The 19,144-nt window shown below is 37.9% G+C and overlaps 1 protein-coding gene and 1 long non-coding RNA gene across 3 annotated transcripts in view; one reads left to right on the plus strand and one right to left on the minus strand.

Annotated features, from left to right (window-relative positions):
* The window catches only part of GPC5 (glypican 5), a 612,142-nt gene that overhangs the window by 474,897 nt on the left and 118,101 nt on the right, over positions 1–19,144 (plus strand). The gene's annotated exons all lie outside the window — the stretch shown is intronic.
* Positions 7,455–10,301, minus strand: LOC108500324. 2 transcript variants are annotated; one of them, XR_001875829.1, is made up of 4 exons: positions 10,292–10,301; positions 9,165–9,243; positions 8,420–8,481; positions 7,455–7,640 (listed from the first exon to the last, which is right to left on the minus strand). It is a non-coding gene; the product is annotated as an uncharacterized LOC108500324 (long non-coding RNA). The 2 variants fall into 2 exon arrangements; XR_001875828.1 differs by lacking the exon at positions 7,455–7,640 and adding an exon at positions 7,707–7,816.

Here is a 19,144-nt window from a genome sequence, read left to right on the forward strand (position 1 = left end):
TATTAGAGGAATTTATAGCATAGAGTTTCTATAATTCCTAGAAAGATTTAAATGTACATTTGCAAATATTCCAAGGACTGTGAAATACTTAGCTACTCAAAAGACATTATTCCTGTCCTATCAGTTAGCATGTAGTGATCTAAATTTATAAAACAATGTTTCTGAAAGATTCAGGTTAAGGGTAATAATGAGTTTTTTATTCAGATTGCTTCTAGAAATATAAATAACAGCAGCAACAATAAAAGAAAAAATCCCCACCACATACATTGTATTTTCTGGGTTCAGATTGTTTTTATGTAACCAGTAAATAAACAGTTTCCCTGTTATGAAAGAACAAATTTATATGTACCTGAAAGTGCCCGGACTCTTATAGCAAATGAAAAACTATATAAGGCTCAGAAAAAAGTTTCTCACACAAAACCCCTGGTCATGCAAAGGTGAAGTTAAGAGAGTGGAAAAGCAATCTATCAGAGCATTTCATTTTATAGCTGTATTGCTAAAGTTGTACAGAGAGAATATCTTCTTTCTAAAAGAATGCCTCATTGTTTTAGTTCATTCTTTCATTATCTTATAGAAAGATCACTTTCAACATAAATCCTAGCACGAAGATAAGGGACTCGACTGTACATTTTCAAATTACTTTAAAATAACTAGATGTTCCCAAGAAACATCTATTTCCCTAAACTTTTTACATTAAACAACTCTTCATTATACCTTTCAGTATGCCAAAAAAATAAATGGTTATCTTAATAATAATTCAGCCACAAAAAATATACAACCACATTCTATAGAAGGTGAAGCAAAATGATACAGAATATGACTGAGAATGATATTATAAGTTATGCAGATATAAACTTATGAATCTTTGTATGATGACTTTTACTGCTTTTACAGCATTGTCCTTGAGAGCTAAAAGCCAATTTTTTTTTTAATAATGCTATATTTGTAAATGTCTAGGATGATAACAACATATTTCAAGTTGTTTTCTGAATTCAAAAGAGCTTTAGACATCTGAACAGAGAAAAAAAACTATTTAAGCAGGGAACAGACATAAAATATACATAAACTTTCTTCTCCGATCACATGATGAGGAATATTACAAGCTTCTGACTGAATTATATTTGTACTGCTTATCCTTCATAACAATAATCAACAAGACACAAAATCCTTACTAGCAGTATTGGATAGAGAGATTCTCTCGTATCTCAAGTTACGGACTTGAATCATACATAGTGTTCAGAAATGTTTTTAGGCCCTGGTGCATTATACCACTGAGAAATATGGAGTAAAATTCCATCTATAGATGTCTTTTAGTATTCTAGTCTTTCCTTTTCAGAAAAAGGCACATATATGTGCATGAACAGTGTTTAAACAAACAGTGCTGGAAACACCACAAATGTCAGTGTTTGCCTTCCTTGTAACTCTGTCTACCCACATGTAAGGCAGGATCAGGAATGTGTATCCTGAGAAACAGAGCCCTGAGAAGCCAACAGACCTTGAAACACTGTAGTACCCTTTGAAAGGAATGGACTTTACAAGGTGACTTCCTCTGACCTCTTTGGTCATTGCTGAAAGGCGATAAAACTGGTTTAAATAGATCTTTTAAACTGATGTTTGGTCAGAAGTTCAGGTTGGCTACCTTAGTTCCTACAGTTGTGTATGTTGGGGTGTGTGGCAAGGTTTTAGAAGTGGATGGGCTGAAGAGTGATCTACCCTGGCTACCCTGTTTCCAGCTGGCTCCATGACACATCCACTGCAGGACACAGCTGAGCCCATCAGCCAAGTGTGTGATGCCTCTGAAAACATGTTTAAGAAAGGGAACAAATGCCAGACAAAGAGCCCTGTAAGGGGCCAAAAAGGGAAGAACAACAATGCAAATGCCAAGGTTAGGGTTGGAGCTGGGAAGGAGGTGCTCCAGGCACCAGAGAATAGATTGCCCCACGGACAGTGGGGGAGAACACGATGAAGCAGGTTGTCCCACTGCAACCCATGGAGAACTGTGCTGGAGCAGATATCCACACTGTGACTAGTGGACAACCCTATGCCAGAACACGTGAATATTTCCTGAAGCCCCTGGAAATACCCCTTTTGAGCAGGGGAAAGGTCTGAAGAAGAATGATCAGCAGAGACGAGGTGTAACAGACTGATCATGGTGTCCCATTCCCCATCTCCCTGTGTCACTTAAGGCAGGGAGAGGTAGAGGAGTGGGGACTGAAGGAGTGGAGCTGGATCTGAGGAAAAGATGGGGAGAAGGTGTTGTTTTAAATTTTGCCTTTGCTTCTCACCATCCAAATCTACTTTAATTGTCAATAAATCCCATTAATTTTCAAAAATAAGCTTAGAATTCACCTCTGTTAACATAGCCAGTGCCACTTAACAGCCCTGGCTGAGACTGTAATGTGACATCTTAAATTGCCATACTCCATCTGCTTCCAGAGAATGGGCCAATTTACAGAGGAAGTGTGTCTCATCATAGATCATAGAATGGTTTGGGTTGGAAGGGACCTTTAGAGATCATGTAGTCTGACCCCTCTGTCATGGGCAGGGACAACTTCCACTAGTTCACATTAATCAAATCCCAACCCAACCTAGTCTTGAACAGTTCCAGTGATAGGGCATCCACCTGTTCCAGTGTTCCACTACTCTCATCATAAAAACTGTCTTCTTTATGTCCAGTCTTAATCTACCTTCTTTTAATTTAAAACCATTGTCCCTTGTCCCATCACTACAGGCCCTGGTATAAAGTCTCTCTTCATCTTTCTTATAAGCCCCCTTTTAAGTACTGGAAGGCTGCTATAAGGTCTCCCTGGAGCCTTCTCTTCTCAAGCCTAAATAACCCCAATTCTCTCAGTTTTTCTTCAAAGGAGAAGTGTTCCAGCCCCCTGATAATTTTCATGGACTCTTGCTCAAGTGAAGTCTATTTTGTTCATTGATAAGTGATATCTCTTTATTTATCTTACGCACTATTTTCTCCCCCTCTCCTGTTGTGGAGTGGGAGGGACAGAGCACCTGGGTTAATGTCTGGTGTGTTTCTATGTATCAGGACATTAAAGCTAGCAGAATTCCAATGCTGCATTGACACACATTTCCATTTATTAGTTGTTTAGATGGCATTATTTATAAGTGCAGATGAATCATTTCAATGATTCATCTCAAATACAAGTGGAAATCATAAGAAAAAAAAAAGAAGAAAAAAAAAAGACTATAATCCCCCCCAACAATAAGAAGTTTAAAGATCCCATTGTAAAGTAAATTGTAAACATTGTTCCCTTTGGATGAGATCTACATGTTTTCTAACAGTGTTCTTTCCAGATCCTTCTACCACCACCCCTGCAGTTAATATAGACTAGCATTATACTTATGTCAGTAAAGGATTATCTTGGTACATCAACATGTTTTATTTGAAAGCATTTTATTTCTATCTCCATTGTCCATTTCCAGTCAATTAGAAAATCAGTGGATGTATTCATTGATGCACTATTTGAATTGTTATTCTTAGGCAGAATCTATGATTATGAAGTATAGCCAGATTGTTGATGTGATTTTCTAGTTGCTGTGTGAAAAACAACCACTTAGAATCAGATGGATATTTTTGGCTACGGCTTAGTCCTTATTATTGTATACTTTCTTTAAAGTATGGTTAAATTACTAACCCTGGAATCTATAATAATGAGTAAAATATTGCAAAATATAGATGTTTTTATGTTATTAAACTCATTCTAGCAGCTCTGTAACAACAATCTTGAATTCATACCGTAACACGGATGTTAATGGTAGAAATAAGAGCTGAAAATAGCTATTTTGTCTTCTATTTCATGTAGTCACTAGATTGTTCCCTAAAGAATATTTTCCAGTGCTTTGTCTCATCTAGACTTAAATGTACTTAGCAACAAAGCTTCTACTACTTTCCTTTGGAGACTGTGTCACCATGTAATAGATTTCACTATTGGGAATCTTTACCCTATTCAATCGCAGTAAAATATTGCACCTTCATTGAAATGGGAAAGAGGAAAAACATAAGAAAATCAAAAATATGTATTGGCTAGAATCTAGCAAGAGAGCTCACTACAAACCAGGGATGTCATATCTCTTAAAAGCTCATACCTTCTGTGATACTATTTTAACTTCCTGTGAAATCTGCTGTTGCATTTTTAATCATATTTTCCTAAGTAAAGGTAAATCCTACATGTTCCCTTTGACTATATTAGTTACCTCTCATTTAGCATTTCTTATTTGTAATTGCAAGATTGTCTTGCCCTTGAAAATGAGCTGCTGAAATATCCACATAACCATCAAATTTCTATGTCAGATTTATTTAAAAAAGAGAAAATGGATTTAAGACAAATGAAGTCAAGGACAAATGGATGGTCGGGCCCAGAGAGTGGTGATGAACGGTGCTGCATCCAGTTGGCAGCTGGTCACTAGTGGTGTCACCCAGGGATCAGTGTTGGGCCCAGTTCTCTTTAATATCTTTATTGATGATCTTGATGAGGGGATTGAGTGTACCATTAGCAAATTTGCAGATGACACCAAGCTGGGGGGGAGTGTTGATCTGCTGGAAGGCAGGAGGGCTCTTCAGAGGGACCTGGACTAACTGGAGACATGGTCTGATTAGAATGGGATGAGGTTCAACAAGGCCAAGTGCCGGGTCCTGCACTTTGGCCACAACAACCCCATGCAGCGCTACAGGCTGGGCACAGAGTGACTGGAGAGCAGCCAGGCAGAAAGGGACCTGAGAGTTTGGGTTGACAGGAAGCTGAACATGAGCCAGCAGTGTGCCCAGGTGGCCAAGAAGTCCAATGGCATCCTGGCCTGGATCAGGAACAGTGTGGCCAACAGGACCAGGGAAGTGATTCTTCCCCTGTACTCAGTGCTGGTGAGGCCACACCTGGAGTGCTGTGTCCAGTTCTGGGCCTCTCAGTTCAGGAAGGATATTGAGGTGCTGGAGCAGATCCAGAGAAGAGCAACAAGGCTGGTGAAGAGACTGGAGCACAAGTCCTATGAGGACAGGCAGAGGGAGCTGGGGTTGTTTAGTCTCGAGAGGAGGAGGCTCAGGGGAGACCTCATCACTCTCTACAACCACCTGAGAGGAGGTTGTAGCCAGGTGGGGTTTGGTCTCTTTTGCCAGGCAACCAGCAGTAGGACGAGAGGGCATGGTCTTAAGCTCTGCCAGGGGACGTTTGTGTTGAATATTAGGAAGAAATTTTTTACGAAGAGAGTAATCAGACATTGGAATGGGCTGCCCAGGGAGGTGATGGATTCACTGTCCCTGGAGGTTTTTAAGATAAGACTGGATATGACACTTAGTGCTATGGTCTACTAACCATAGTGGTGTTGGATAAAAGGTTGGACTTGATTTCAGAGGTCTTTTTCAACCTGCTTGATTCTATGATTCTATGATTCTATGAAGTGTATAAAGATGTCGTAACCTTTATGAGGCATTATCTTTTTAGGCCCCAGGGAGGGAACAAACTTCCATAAGTGACAGAATAAGTCATTATTTTTCAAATTAATGGAGCAAGGACAAAGATTAGGATAGTAGTTACACCACTGATTAGAAAATACTGAACTGACTGACAGATATACATACAGTCACCTATTCCTAACATGTTCCTGGCATACAGCACGTAGAATATTTTGACTGGTGCTAGGATTCAAAAAAATAGGTTATAAAATAGTTATAAAATAGTCTAGGCACTGTCCGACTATATGATATGAGGATACATGAAGAGAACAGAGTAAGGCAAAGGGCAGCGGAGGAAACGATAGAACTGTTTATGTGGAATAAGGCTTTACTAGCAAGTTAGTGTTACAGAGAAGAAATACATAGAAATTGCAGGGAAGGAGAGACACACACATGTGAATGCACATGTACACCCTCCCACACCCTTCCACGCACAATCCTGGACAACAACCTTAGCAGGTCAAAAGAATGAAGGGCTCCTGCAACAGGCAGAGAGAGGGAGAGCTGCTGCTCTTGGAGCAGGCAGAAAAAGAAGGCAGCTCCCTCACTATTCCAGTGATCTCACATCAATTCTGCAGGAACAATTCCTGTTATAAATACTTCTGTCTCCATACCCCCATTCCAAATCCTGTCATTTTATACGTTTGTGCTTCTTGGCAGTTTTAGCCTTTAGTCTCTGCCCACTAGACTGCAATGCACAGTGAGGGTGTTACTTTCATAGGCAGATGCCTTGTCCTTTTGCTCAGCTATTTTTTCTTGCTTATCTGTTTCTTTTCTTTAGTATGCTGAAAGCAGTGTTTTCTCCACTGTCAACGTTGTACTTCTTCAATGACCAGTAATTAATTGACCATCTATGGGTTGTTTGTAGGTCTAGGTCCTCTGTTTTCAAATACGTTTTCAAGGCACTTGCTATTATCCTGTGTTTAAATTTGACATCATAACAAGAGACGCCTGGTACCAAGCTCAAGTTCATGTAGTGAGTTCTCATAACAAGTTGGTAATGTGCTTCAAAGGTCAGGGCAGAGTATTTGCACTTTTGGCATAAGCTTTCATTTGCATTTTTACTGGGTCACTGTTCTCTAAACTAGAACTTCTTTTTTTTGTTGGATATGTAGATGGTAAGGAGTAGGAAGGAAATAAAAAAAAAAATTAAGTCACCTCCATTACCAGTGGATGTGTCCCTTACTGAAAATTTAAATACATGCTTTTCTACCTGTCTAATCAGGTCAAAATATTCCTCATCAAAGATTTTGCTCTGTTCTTGGAGAAGGTAATTTCTTCCGTTGAAGTTTTCTACTCTAGACAAATTTTGTACCTTAATTAAGAAATTGAAAAAGAGAAACAGGTGTTCCAGAAACATGTACTGTTTCCATTTTCAGCTTTCAAAGAATTAAGCCTACGGTCCTCCATTTCATGCAGTAAAACCTAGCTTGGCATGCTTCATTACACTGCTCTCCAGAGCAACAGAACATGTGGAGAAGTACACAGAATAATTATTATATCTTAAACCCACAAGAGGCCCAGGAGAAATGCTGGGTGACAGAAATCCTGGCCTAGTCCTGAGTAGGATGCTAGGATGTTTTCTGCAAGGTTAAGGTTGTGTACTGGCAACTACTTGTAACACAGATGAGGTGCAGAAGCTGCACTCAGAGGAGTGTTCTAGTGAGCAGGTAGTTCTGCATACTCTGACCCTGCTCAGTCTCACTTCTTCAGCCTCTAAAGAGCAGCAGCTCTCTAAAATGTAATGGATGTGTTTCTTAATGTAGCAGGAAAGCAGAAAATCTTGAACCATTGCTTATTAAAATTCCCATTTAATTTTCTCATTAGTGTAAAAAAAAAAAAAGAAGTAGGCAATGGAAACCTAATTCTTGTGGTTTAAGACCAAACCACGGTGTGGATACTCAATGCATGTGGATATCAAAATACTTTAATCATAGATATATGTAACTTTATGAATTACTCAGTGTTCATGTAACAAAGCAGTCCCAGCTATGTGATGTGCATTTCTTGAACTGGGCCACAGGGTCTGAGGTGTTGGAGTCATGGTCGTGGTCCCAAATCCTGCTGCACAGTCACAGGTTCCCTTCAGTTTCACAGGATCTCCTTTTTCTGGGTCCCTGCTGGAATATCTTCCTCTGGCATCTCTGAGTATTCTTTATTGTCCTCATTTATAGGGCTGGGTAGAAAATATCTCATTGACGATTAGTCTGATCAAATCACACTCTTTTTCCAAATTGCAGTCAGTATTGTGTCAGAGTCTGCTTGTTCCGGATAGTCCAAGACGTGTTTGCACTTGATGATCAGCAGGTTGCTTTTATAGTTTGGCTATCTATCTCCTTGAACTCAAATATTCTGTTGTTTGGAACAGATGGATTTTTATATTTTGTTTACCTCTACTAAAAAAGATTGTTACACTGCTTTTTGCTAACAGTTAGGCTAACTAGGCTAAATTCATGATACCTACCTGGGTGGAAGGGGAGAAGAGAGGTTGTTTCTGTGTGAAAAATTTTGAAGACTTTTTCCTTTTCTGCAGCAGGTATATGTATGTCTTTCTGTGAGTTGTGATCCCACTTTAGCTTCTGCCCACAACCCATAGGCAGTTCTCTCAATAAATGGAAAAATGTACCGTAAAATACACCTGTCCATTAAAAACTCACCGAATGTGAAGCTTTCTGACATTCAGGGGTGTTTCTGTTGTGGAATGTATTACTGAAGATACCATTCATATTGCAATGAGACATGTTCCCAGTTCTATAACAGTCTAGCTGTTAATGTGCTTTATGATCAAATGTCAATAAAATTTGAAATTGGACAGCTTTTCTCTTAATGTTTAAAGAAGTAACCTTTATAACCCATGTTTCTTTTCTAGTTCACTAGTTTCACAACTCTTAAAATATACTTCTTATTATCAACTTTAATTAGGCAAGACATTGCTTTGGATGTTTTTCCACTTACCTGTGTTACACATCCGGCATGGAGGACTCATATCTATCTTAGTCTCGAAAAGCTGGCATGCACTAACATTAAAAAAAGGGAACATTTTATGAAACTGTACAAGAAAGTATACCGTTCTTATTTACTGACATAATAGTCAAAATTAAGAAGAGTATTCTGATATTAACTCATATATATCAGCTTTGAAGACATAAAATTGGTCACAGAGCTAGTGTTTAGCAATTTTAAGATAATATACCAATTTTGAACAACAATTATCTAATATATTTTGTTTTAATCACAAGTAATTGTACTTGGGTGTGCAGGGGAGCTTTACAATGCACCCAAATTCTATTAATATAAATGGCTTTTCCACAACTGTTTAATCTGTTATTAAAATATATATAACATTAATTAAATTGATAAGGTAAATTTCTCACAATTATTTTACCATTTATACTTATGATATATTATATACCACTTTATGATATTAACTGTGACATGTCTGTGGGAAATGTTCTTATTGTGCCATTAAACTAAATCCAATATGCTCTTTGTAGAACTATAAGCAGACTTAAACCCTTAGACTGTTAGTCCAGAAGTTTGATGGTATCTCTTTCTATTTTTTATTCTCAGTTAAACACATAATACATGATGTCTTCTTTTTGGAGTTAAAGATATGTAAACTGTGTGGAAAAATATTTGACGCATGGGGAAGAAAAATTAGTATGGCCTGTATGTGATTTATGAAAAATGTAGTACCTACCAACTCCAAGCAGAAAAGATTTCTGCAAAGAGACTCCATGTTCAATTTCATCCCACTGGTATGAGGTGTTCCATCTGGACTATTGGGAGTTAAGAAAAGGTAACCATTAATGTGAAACAGCTGAAACTAAAGAAAAGTCCAAACAAAGTTATATTAAAGATAAAGGATTTTGTATTCTTCATTTCTATACTTACATGAAATTTGACAACCTTTCTTGCTAAATTAATAGGAATTGCTGTACCAGGGAAAAACTGATATAGCTGGACTGAGCAGTAAATATTTTGTTTTCTTCAAAACTCCAGTTATTGATTGTAAAAACATCAACAAAGTATTTTTGCTTCCCCAAGAACTACTTTTTTAATACATTTCAATATTATTTCTATTCAAACACTGATTTCCAAAGACCTGTCACCTGAGTTTCAAGTACTAAATGAACTCTTATATCCAGAATTCTTAAGCCTAGATTTCTCTCATTTAGAATAAACTTCAATTATTTTTTTTAAAGAGGAAATCTACAAAACAGATTTTGAATGCCTGAAGAGGAGCAGAAAGCAAAGAGAAAAGAATTTTTTATGTCTCTGAAGAAAAATATTAAGAAAGGTGAAGGTTTTATCACAATAGTAGACCTCATACTTACTATAAATTCCAGCACACAGAAATATTTTTTTTATTTTATTTTAACAGCTTTGTTGGGGAAACAGACAGTGGGATTGAGGGTCCCCTCAGCAAGTTTGCTGATGATACCAAGCTGTGTGGTGTGGTTGACATGCTGGAGGGATGGGATGTCTTTAAGGAGCTTGACAGACTTGAGAGATGGGCCTGTACAAACTTCATGGGGCTCAATAAGGCCAAGTGCAAAGTCCTGCACCTGGAATACAGAGTCACAAACATGGATACAAGATGAGTGATGAGTGAACTGACAGAAATCCTGAGGAGAAGGACTTGGAGGTATTAGCGGATTAAAAACTGAGTATGAGCCAGCAGTGTGCGCTCACAGCCCAGAGAACAAATCATATGCCGTAGCCAGCAGGTTGAGGGAGGTGATTCTTTTCTACTCTGCTCTTGTGAGAATGCAGCTGGAGTACTGTGTCCAGCTCTAGGGCCCATAGGATGAGAAAGACAAGGACCTGCTTGACTGGGGCAGTGGTTTTAAACTGAAAAAGGTGTTTAGAATGAAACCTATCATTGTGATTGAATTAGTGGAAGGTTTCCCTGCCTATGACAGGAGAGTTGGAACTAGATGATCTTTAGGGTTCTTTCCAACACAAATCATTCTGTTTTTCTATGATCTACACATATTTCCACTGTAAAATGTCCCACTCTCTGGAAGCAGATGGAGTATGGCAATTTAGGATGTCATCTTACCATCTCAAACTGGGATATTAAGCAGCACTGTCTAAGTTACAAGAGGTGAATTCTTGTCTCTCGTTTTTCAGAAGCTCTGGGGTTGATATCTCTAACTGATAAGGCTTGGAACCACCTCTGAGCTTTAAATGAGTTTGTACCATTTCTGACATAAATACTACCAAGAATGCCATTACTTACAAAATCCACCATTTTTCAGGATAAAACAGAGGAATAATATTAGGTATTGAGCTCTTGGAGAACCCAGTGAAATATCTCTATAATTTCAACATTGATCAATACTGATAACATCCGTCCTCACAAAGGTAATGCTGTGATGGCTGCAAGTGGTGATTCTGCCTAAAGATAGGATGATCTGTGTTATACTATACCTACCTAATCTTTTTCTTTTCTGTCATCTCTCCATCTATAAAGACAGTAATATACTTCCAAAATAGGGTCAGGAGTAGATGACAACTCATTACATCTCTACAAATTTACCATCACTTTGTTACAATATTCACTTTAAATTTAGAGTACTGAGGAAGAATAAAGAATCTATTGCAATCCAGATGAGGATATATATTCTCTGCTTAATGTATTCATTTTACCAGCAGCTAATCTTTTAAAATTCTGAATGTTCTATGATTGAGGTGCTAATAAAATAATACATAAGGAATGGTAGCACGGTTATTTTAGCACAATGATAAGAAAACAAGTATCTTTTTCTGTTGTTTTGGTTTTGGAGTTTGGTGAGGGTTTTTTGTTGTTGATTTTTTGTTTGTCTTTTTTCCCCCACAAAATATTCCACATTTAACCTCATAAAGTCTTATTCCACGGTGAAATTCAGATGCTCATCTTTCTTATTAACACATATTTTTAGTTCCTTTTTTATGTTTATATATCATGAAAATTTTGAAACTTTCTTCCGTGAAAGGTTACACTCTGCTTGAAATTTGACACACATTGACTGAAACTTGACACATATTAGAATAAGTGTTTTCTCAGTATGTAATTGAATAGAATGTATCACTACAGTTGCTATTCCAAAGTGATCATACCCTGCTCAGTTGGCATCTAAACCTGCCTTTAAACCCAATAGGCAGGAATGTCCTTTGAGCTTGTAGTCTCTATCATTTATTTTAGCTAAACGTTTACATAAAGATTTTAAGCAATTACAGTTCACTTCCTTCTGTAGTTTAAGACCCCTAGTGATTTCTTGGCAATTTTTGTGTGTGCTCTCTGAAGTTTTTTTTCCCAGATCCTTCATTAGCTTCAGAAATCATAATGTGTGTTTTAGATTAAATTATATGGCATCTAATTTATTGTAGACATAGTGAATGCAGTGCATAAATGGGTAGCTTTTATAACCTTGACATAAAAGTACATTTCACACTGAGTTTTTCACTTGTCTTCTCTGATAGTTTCTATCATTTGCATGCAATTTGGGGATTTTAGTATAAACATTCAAACAACATTGTGATAACCTTTGTGTTGATAATGCCTACCTGATAGGGTCTAAATTTTATTAGTGTAATCTTTCTTCTGAGTTTAAGATTGATTCTGAATTTCATATTGTATTTATTTTTTATCCCTGTTGATTCTATAAATACCATCAGAATCCCTATAGCCACCCAAGATGTGACTTTTAATTTTGTTAAAAATGTGAAAATTTTTTCTCCTGTCACAGTGTAGGAAAATAACACTAAGGACCAAATACATTTTCATAACAGTAGATGTGTATGTTTGTGTACAAAAGTATATAATAAGAATAAACTCATTACAATTTTAAACTCTGGAGAAAATTATGACTATAAGGCAATGTAGGACACAAAATCTCTTCAGCTTTCATCTTCTGTCCTAGTACCTTTCTAAAAGAACTTCAATCACATTATGTTGCTTCTCATGCACTATTCACAAGGCATATAAAAATATGCCTCTTTTGTGTTTTCTTGGTGATGAAAATAATGTGTCTGATTCTTGAAAAAGAGGAATTACCTACTGGATTGTATTAATTTATCTGCAGACATGTCTGAAGCTGAATATTTATAATGAATTTCAACACAGTTCCCTGAGGAAAACTGCCTGACAAAGCATCAGGCATCACACTGAATATGCATGTAAGGTAGATTTTCTATTCCTTAAAAAGTCTATTCTGATACATAAAATTCCCTGGCTGTGAAAAATACGTCACAGGATTATCAACAAGTGAACTTGTTCCCTGATCCATAGTCTTAGAATGCTCATTAAGTAATTCTAAGGTTTGAGTATTGCTTTAACCCACCAGGCAGCTAAAGTCATCAGCAAATTAGATTAAATACCTTGGGTTTAGCCTTGTGCATGCAGTTTTTGATGAAAGTTTTGGCTGCACTACCATGTTTTCCTCCAAATTCTTTACTTGTCAATACACTGAGGGACAGTTTGAGCTACAACACAGTTTGGAGTTTTTTCTCAGTAAGCTGTAAAAGTCCTTGTTCAACTGTTTGAATGAATCACCAAGAGGACAGTGATCAGATATATAGTGCTTGTCTGTGTGTATACTGAAGAGAGCATAAACAGCAAGACAACCGAGATGCTTTCTGAAAGAATTCCCTAAACATAAAGCACTTCTGAAACCAGACAACAATTTTCTGTGTGGATTAAGGGCAAAGGAAAAAGGCTGGAGGGAAAGCAAGAGGCTCTTGTCATGGTAGGGTCCCTGATTTAGGAAGAGCTTCAGGATGACCAAGAAGTCCACAATAGTGTGGAAGTCACCAAGTCCTCTAAGATCAGTGAGTTGCTTTCCAGGCTTCCTCATTTCTCTTCACCTGTACTGTAAGCTATACCCTCTGTGATAGGGCATTTGTTTCTCTGGGAAAAGACTGTGTGGTCTTTAAGCTGTTCACATCACTCTCTTGTTTTCTGGAGGCTACAGGAATGATGTGATTTACAGGCCAGTGGGATTTAAGCAGATCTTTGACCCTAAAAACCTTTAATCACAATGCTGCAGCATTCTGTGGTCAGGAAATATTTGCAAACCTTGCTCTTGTTTTCCTGGCACTAGGGAAGCAGGATGCTAAAGAGAGGGGTTTTTGTCATCTTCTGTGCCTTGTTCGTGAATGGGAATGTCCTTCCTAAACCTGCCTGTTAGAACTTGATAGCCTCAAAAGCAGTCTGGACACATGGTTCAAAGTAATCATCCTAAGGCTTAGTCCTAGGAGCTTCTTGTAAAACAAATATGCTATTTTGCTAATTAGCAAAATACATGGTGATTGAATTTGTAGATATCTTTAACAACGAAGAAGTACGTTTTAGAAACTGATTGCATTTTTGGATGTATTAGGCGTTTTTTTTGAGTTTGAAATTATTTTTGCTCAAGTGAATCTCAAGACTACATGCATAGAATGAACTAAATTCACATTGAGACTAAGAGCAACAATACAGCTCCCATATGGATCTCTAAATTATTGAACACAAAGAAGAATGTTTTTCAGCTTTGATTAGGGAATTGTTAATCAGGTCTATAATAGAATGTAGGTCAAAAACCAATTAAAAGAGTCTGACTAGAATTTTTGATTAAGCAACCATTAAAACCACTGCTTATTAAAGAAAATAAAAAGATGGAATAGATCCATAATTATGAGTACTTTTTTTCTGTGCTCTGGATACAGTGTGACAGTTTGAGCAGCAATAAAGCAGTTAAGTTAGCAATCAATTACTAACTTCAGGAACAGAGTAATAGTTTGGCTGATGAAAAGCGTATTCAGCCTTTGACAAATACTTGGCTATCACTATAGTTTATTTGAAATACCATTGTAGCAACCCCAGGTCTGGCTTTTATTTTTTATATCTTCCAAATAAATAAACTATGTATGGTGCTTTTAGTCAGGTTTTGAAGTTCAATCTGTTCTGGCAAGGAAGTGGTACTTCACAAATAGTAAAAATACAGTTCCTGCTGTTACTTATCCTGAAGAACCGTTCTCTTATCAGAAAAGCTTGCAAAACAAATGAGCAGTTGGATTTCCGCTAACTGTAAAGTTTTGTAAAACGGCAATGTGAAAATAAAAGAACATAGCAACAACTCTAGCACTTCAAAATGCACAAAAATTCCAAAGAAGAAATTATGTATCTTACCTGATTTTTTGACCAAGAAAAAAAAAAGACTGTCATATCTCTTTATCCCAACTTCATTTGTATCTCCAATAATGATGACCATAATTTCATTCTATTAGGACCTTTTTCAAATAATGTTTTGCTAGTCAAATGTGCTTGTATATGCATAAAACACTTACCATTCAGTCTAAAATTTAGTAAACACCATGCATTTCATTTAAAAACAAACAAAACAAAAACCTTATTTTTTTGTTTAGTCAAAGTTTTTTTTGAAAAAAATCAAGGAGAAAAGTAGTGTTTGATATTAGATGAAGAATGTTAAAAATAGAACATTCTTTTAAGTTATGAAATGAAATTAAGTTTCATATGTATTCTGATGAAGAAATCCCAGATGGAAGTGAGACACTGAAGAGATTGTCATGCATGAAGTATATTCAGTCTAACAGGATTACCAATAATGATATGTTCATGTTGCAAAGAGTTTTCAGAGGAAACTAAGGGAATAAAGTGGGTGTTGGAAAAATTACAGAGCACAATGTTTGTCTCATTTCTTTCAGTGTAATATGTTTATTCTTTCATAAAAATCCAGTAAGAAAGGATGGCAATGTTGTCCCCTGATAGGTCCAGTAACAGTAAATATATGAAGCTTTGAGAAAGGTTCTGTTTTTTACAGAAATAAATTTGCTAATAGGAAAAGAGATACTATAAAAGCAGAGGGCAAAGAAGCTCATGTCTTTTGATCTTTTTAAAAATTGCCTTATGATAAGCTATAGTATTTCTGTTACTGATTTTTAACAGATATCTGTATATATTTATTCTCAAAACAGAAACCTGAAATATTATGAATATACATGTTCTTCATAGAAGTAGTTTGGGGAACAAAACAAAGCTTGTGAAGAAGATAGTTTTAATTGAATTTTTTAGGAAGAACTGATAGCAGTATTTTTTGACATGGGCCTACAAACACCTTCACGAGATCTGAAATCAGTGCAGCACAACTGTTCTAATTTGCATTGTAAACAAGGACACACAAGCATGATAATAAATGGTCTTCTTTATAAAGACTAGAGTAGACTGGAAGCTAAAGAAGAGAATCAACAGTATTTGAGCAAACTGCTAATAGATAAGGCACATGATCTTTTTTTTTTCTGGCCTTGAAGACCAAGGAAAAACATATTTATGGTGTTCTATCTTCATAGCTTCTAACCCTGGACCTCTTCTGGCCCTGAAAATGGCAACTATCTTTTGTGCATTTTTTTTTCTATGGTAGTATGAAGACTGTCTTGTAGCTCATCACGGTGAGATCTTTCACAGCATGAAACTGAGGATAGGAAAAGGTGTGCAGGATGGATATGGCACAAGGTATTGGAACAGCTGAAGGTGCAAAGACTGCTATAATAGTTTTGAAGGACTGGCAAGGGTGAGAGGATGCCAGTTTTGACCAAAATTGCCCATAAATAGTTATTTCTTCCAAGTAGTTTCCCTTGAACTGTGCCTGAGCATTGTGCAGAAGCATGTTGATCAGAAGGGCCAGGACCAAGCCAGGAACTGACAGAGTCAGTATGTGCAAACCCTGCTCGATGTTTCTCCTTCCTCTTTTATATACAAGTGCAGACATGACTAAAGGGGCTAGGACTAATTTCAAGGACCTAATTCTCCAGAGTCTTCTTTGAAATAATGAAGAAACGGTTCATAACTTTTACAATAGGTTTCTATTCTGAATCTCTAGAAATGTCCGTTTTTCTTCATTGACTGTAAGGAACAGCATTTGCATATATTTTGTCACCTCTCAGAAATGGCCTTGAGACCCATACGTAAATTATATATACAAAAAAAATCATGATATTAACAAATTCAAGTTAATTTAACTTTGTTGTAAAAATCAGATGAGATAAGTAAATTTTATAACATACCCTGTTTTACCTCAAGGGAAGCAGGGTCAAAAGTATTTATACTTTTGGCTGATCCAACTGTTACAACTAGCAAGCTAAATTTCAAGGAGACTGCAGATTTTTTATACCTTGTTTCAAACTCCTGGTCTATATTGTCACTACAGCTATGATGGCTAGGAAATTCTGAATAGGACATGCCCAAGTTACCAGACATGGTCTTGAATTTGGGCATGACGATTCCTGCAATTTATGTAAATCCAAGGAATAAATTGTAGGAATAAATTATGCTCCGCACAATTTAGAGATAAGAGATATCTGTGTGTATCTAAGAAGTTCCTGGTATTTGGCTTCCTTTTTTAAACATTAAATAGAGCTATATAAGCTTGCAAATAGTCAGTTTCCATTTTAGCTTTCCCCTGTTGTGACTATGAACTTTCCTTTTATGTCCTTCCAGAGGCACAGTTGAAGGCCATAGGGGCATCAAAATGGCACTCAAAACCTATTCTTAGGCAACTGAACTCACTATTGGATTCATTTGATTCACAATTAGAATTTTACAGGAGGTGCAAAACAGACCACAGCAAGCACCAGCTCAGAAAATGAGCTATACATCTCTCTTTCATGTACATGGGTTATCAGAGGGAAATGTTTTGGTTGCAACCTCTTGGCTATATATGTAAATTTCCAAATGAGATTTTGGCTGCCTTTGGCCTTATAATAAAATGAGAGCAGTCAAGTCACACAGAACTCTATTATTTTTCATTTTATAATAGTAAGACAGAATCACAGAATTGTTAAGGTTGAAAAGGACCTCTAGAGATCATCTAGTCCAACGCCCCCTGCCAAGGCAGTGTCACCTAGAGCAGGTTATACAGGAATGTGTCCAAGTGGGTTTTCAATACCTCCAGAGACGGAGACTCCATGACCTCCCTGGACAGCCTGTTCCAGTGCTCTGCCACCCTCAACGTAAAGTTCTTCCTCACGCTGAGGTGAAACTTCTTGTGTTTTAGTTTACGGCCATTGCTCCTTGTCCTGTCTTTAGGTACTACTGAAAGCAGTCTGGCATCATCCTCTTGGCACCTGCCTTTGAAATATTTATATGCACTGATGAGATCACCTCCCAGTCTTCTCTTCTCTGCACTTGACAAGTCCAGCCCCCTCAGTCTCTCTGAACAAGACAGATGCTCCAGACCCCTTATAATCTTTGTGGCCCTCCACTGGATCCTCCCCAGTAGCTCCTAGTCTTCCTTGTACTAAGGAGCCCAGAACTGGACACAGCATTTCAGATATGGCCTCACTAGAGCCAAGTAGAGGGGAGGATCACCTCCCTCAACCTGCTGGTCGCACTCTTCCTGATGTATCCCAGAGATACCATTGGCTCTCCTGGCCCTAGGGGCACGCTGTTGCCTCATAGTCAACTTGTCATGCACTAAGATTCCCAGGTCCTTCTCTGCAGAGCTGCTCTCTAGTAGGTCAGACCTGTACTAATACTTAGAGTTATTCCTCCCCATATGCAGGACCCTACACTTGCCCTTATTGAACCTCATCAGGTTTCCTTCCACCCAGTTCTCCAGCCTATCAAGGTCCCGCTGAATGGCAGTACAGCCCTCAGGTGTAGAAGCCACTCCCTCCAGTTTCATATCATCAGCGAATTTGCTGAGGGTACATTCTATCCCTTTGTCCAGGTTGTTGATAAAACAGTTGAATAAGTCTGAACATAGTGTTGATCCCTGGGGAACGCTACTAACTGCAAACCTTCAACTGGATTCTACTCTGCTGATCACCACCCTCTGAGCTCTTCCATTCAGCCAGTTCTTGATCCACCTCACTGTCCATTCATCCAACCCATGTTTCCTATGTCAATGTTAAGGGGGAGAGTGTAAAAAGTTGCTGAAGTCAAGGTAGACTGCTTCCACTTCCGTAACTGGGTCCTTGTCAACCCATCCTGCCATGCCATCATAGGAGTTTATCAGGTTGAGCAGGAATGATTTCCCCTGACTACTCATAATGATCTTCTTTTCTTCTACATGGATGGTAATGGCCTCCAGAATGACCTGATCCATTGCCTTTCCAGGGATACAGGTGAGACTGATTGGCCTCTAGTTTCCCGTGTCCTCCTTCTTGCCCTTTTTGAGGATGGGAGTAACACTGGCTTTCCTCCAGTCATTGGGCACCGCTTCCATTCTCCATGATTTTTTAAAGATGGTGGAGACTGGCAGAGTATCAACATCTGCCAGCTCCCTTGGCATCTATGAGTGCACTCCATCAGGGCCCATGGATTTATGGATGTTAAATCTGTCTAACCAATATCTAACCCAACCCTCTACAACCAAGGGGAAGTTTTTCTTTCTCTGACCTTCTTCTCTTACTTCTGAGGTGTGAGACTCCTGAGGGCCAACCTCAGCAGTAAAGACTGAGGCAAAGGAGGCATTCTGTAATTCCACCTTCTCTATGTCTTCCATTACCAGGACACCCATCTGATTCAGCAGTGGCCCCACATTTTCCCTAATCTTCCTTTTACTCCTTATGTACTTGTTGTCCTTGATATTCCTCACCACACTCCATTCCAAGTGGGCCTTGACGTTCCTCCTCACATCCCTGCAGACTCTGACAATGTTAAGCAACACACCTTTCCTTGTTAGCTCCTCCACC

Source organism: Lepidothrix coronata, unplaced genomic scaffold (assembly GCF_001604755.1).
Source record: "Lepidothrix coronata isolate B3197 unplaced genomic scaffold, Lepidothrix_coronata-1.0 Scaffold88, whole genome shotgun sequence".
Classification (NCBI taxonomy): domain Eukaryota; kingdom Metazoa; phylum Chordata; class Aves; order Passeriformes; family Pipridae; genus Lepidothrix; species Lepidothrix coronata.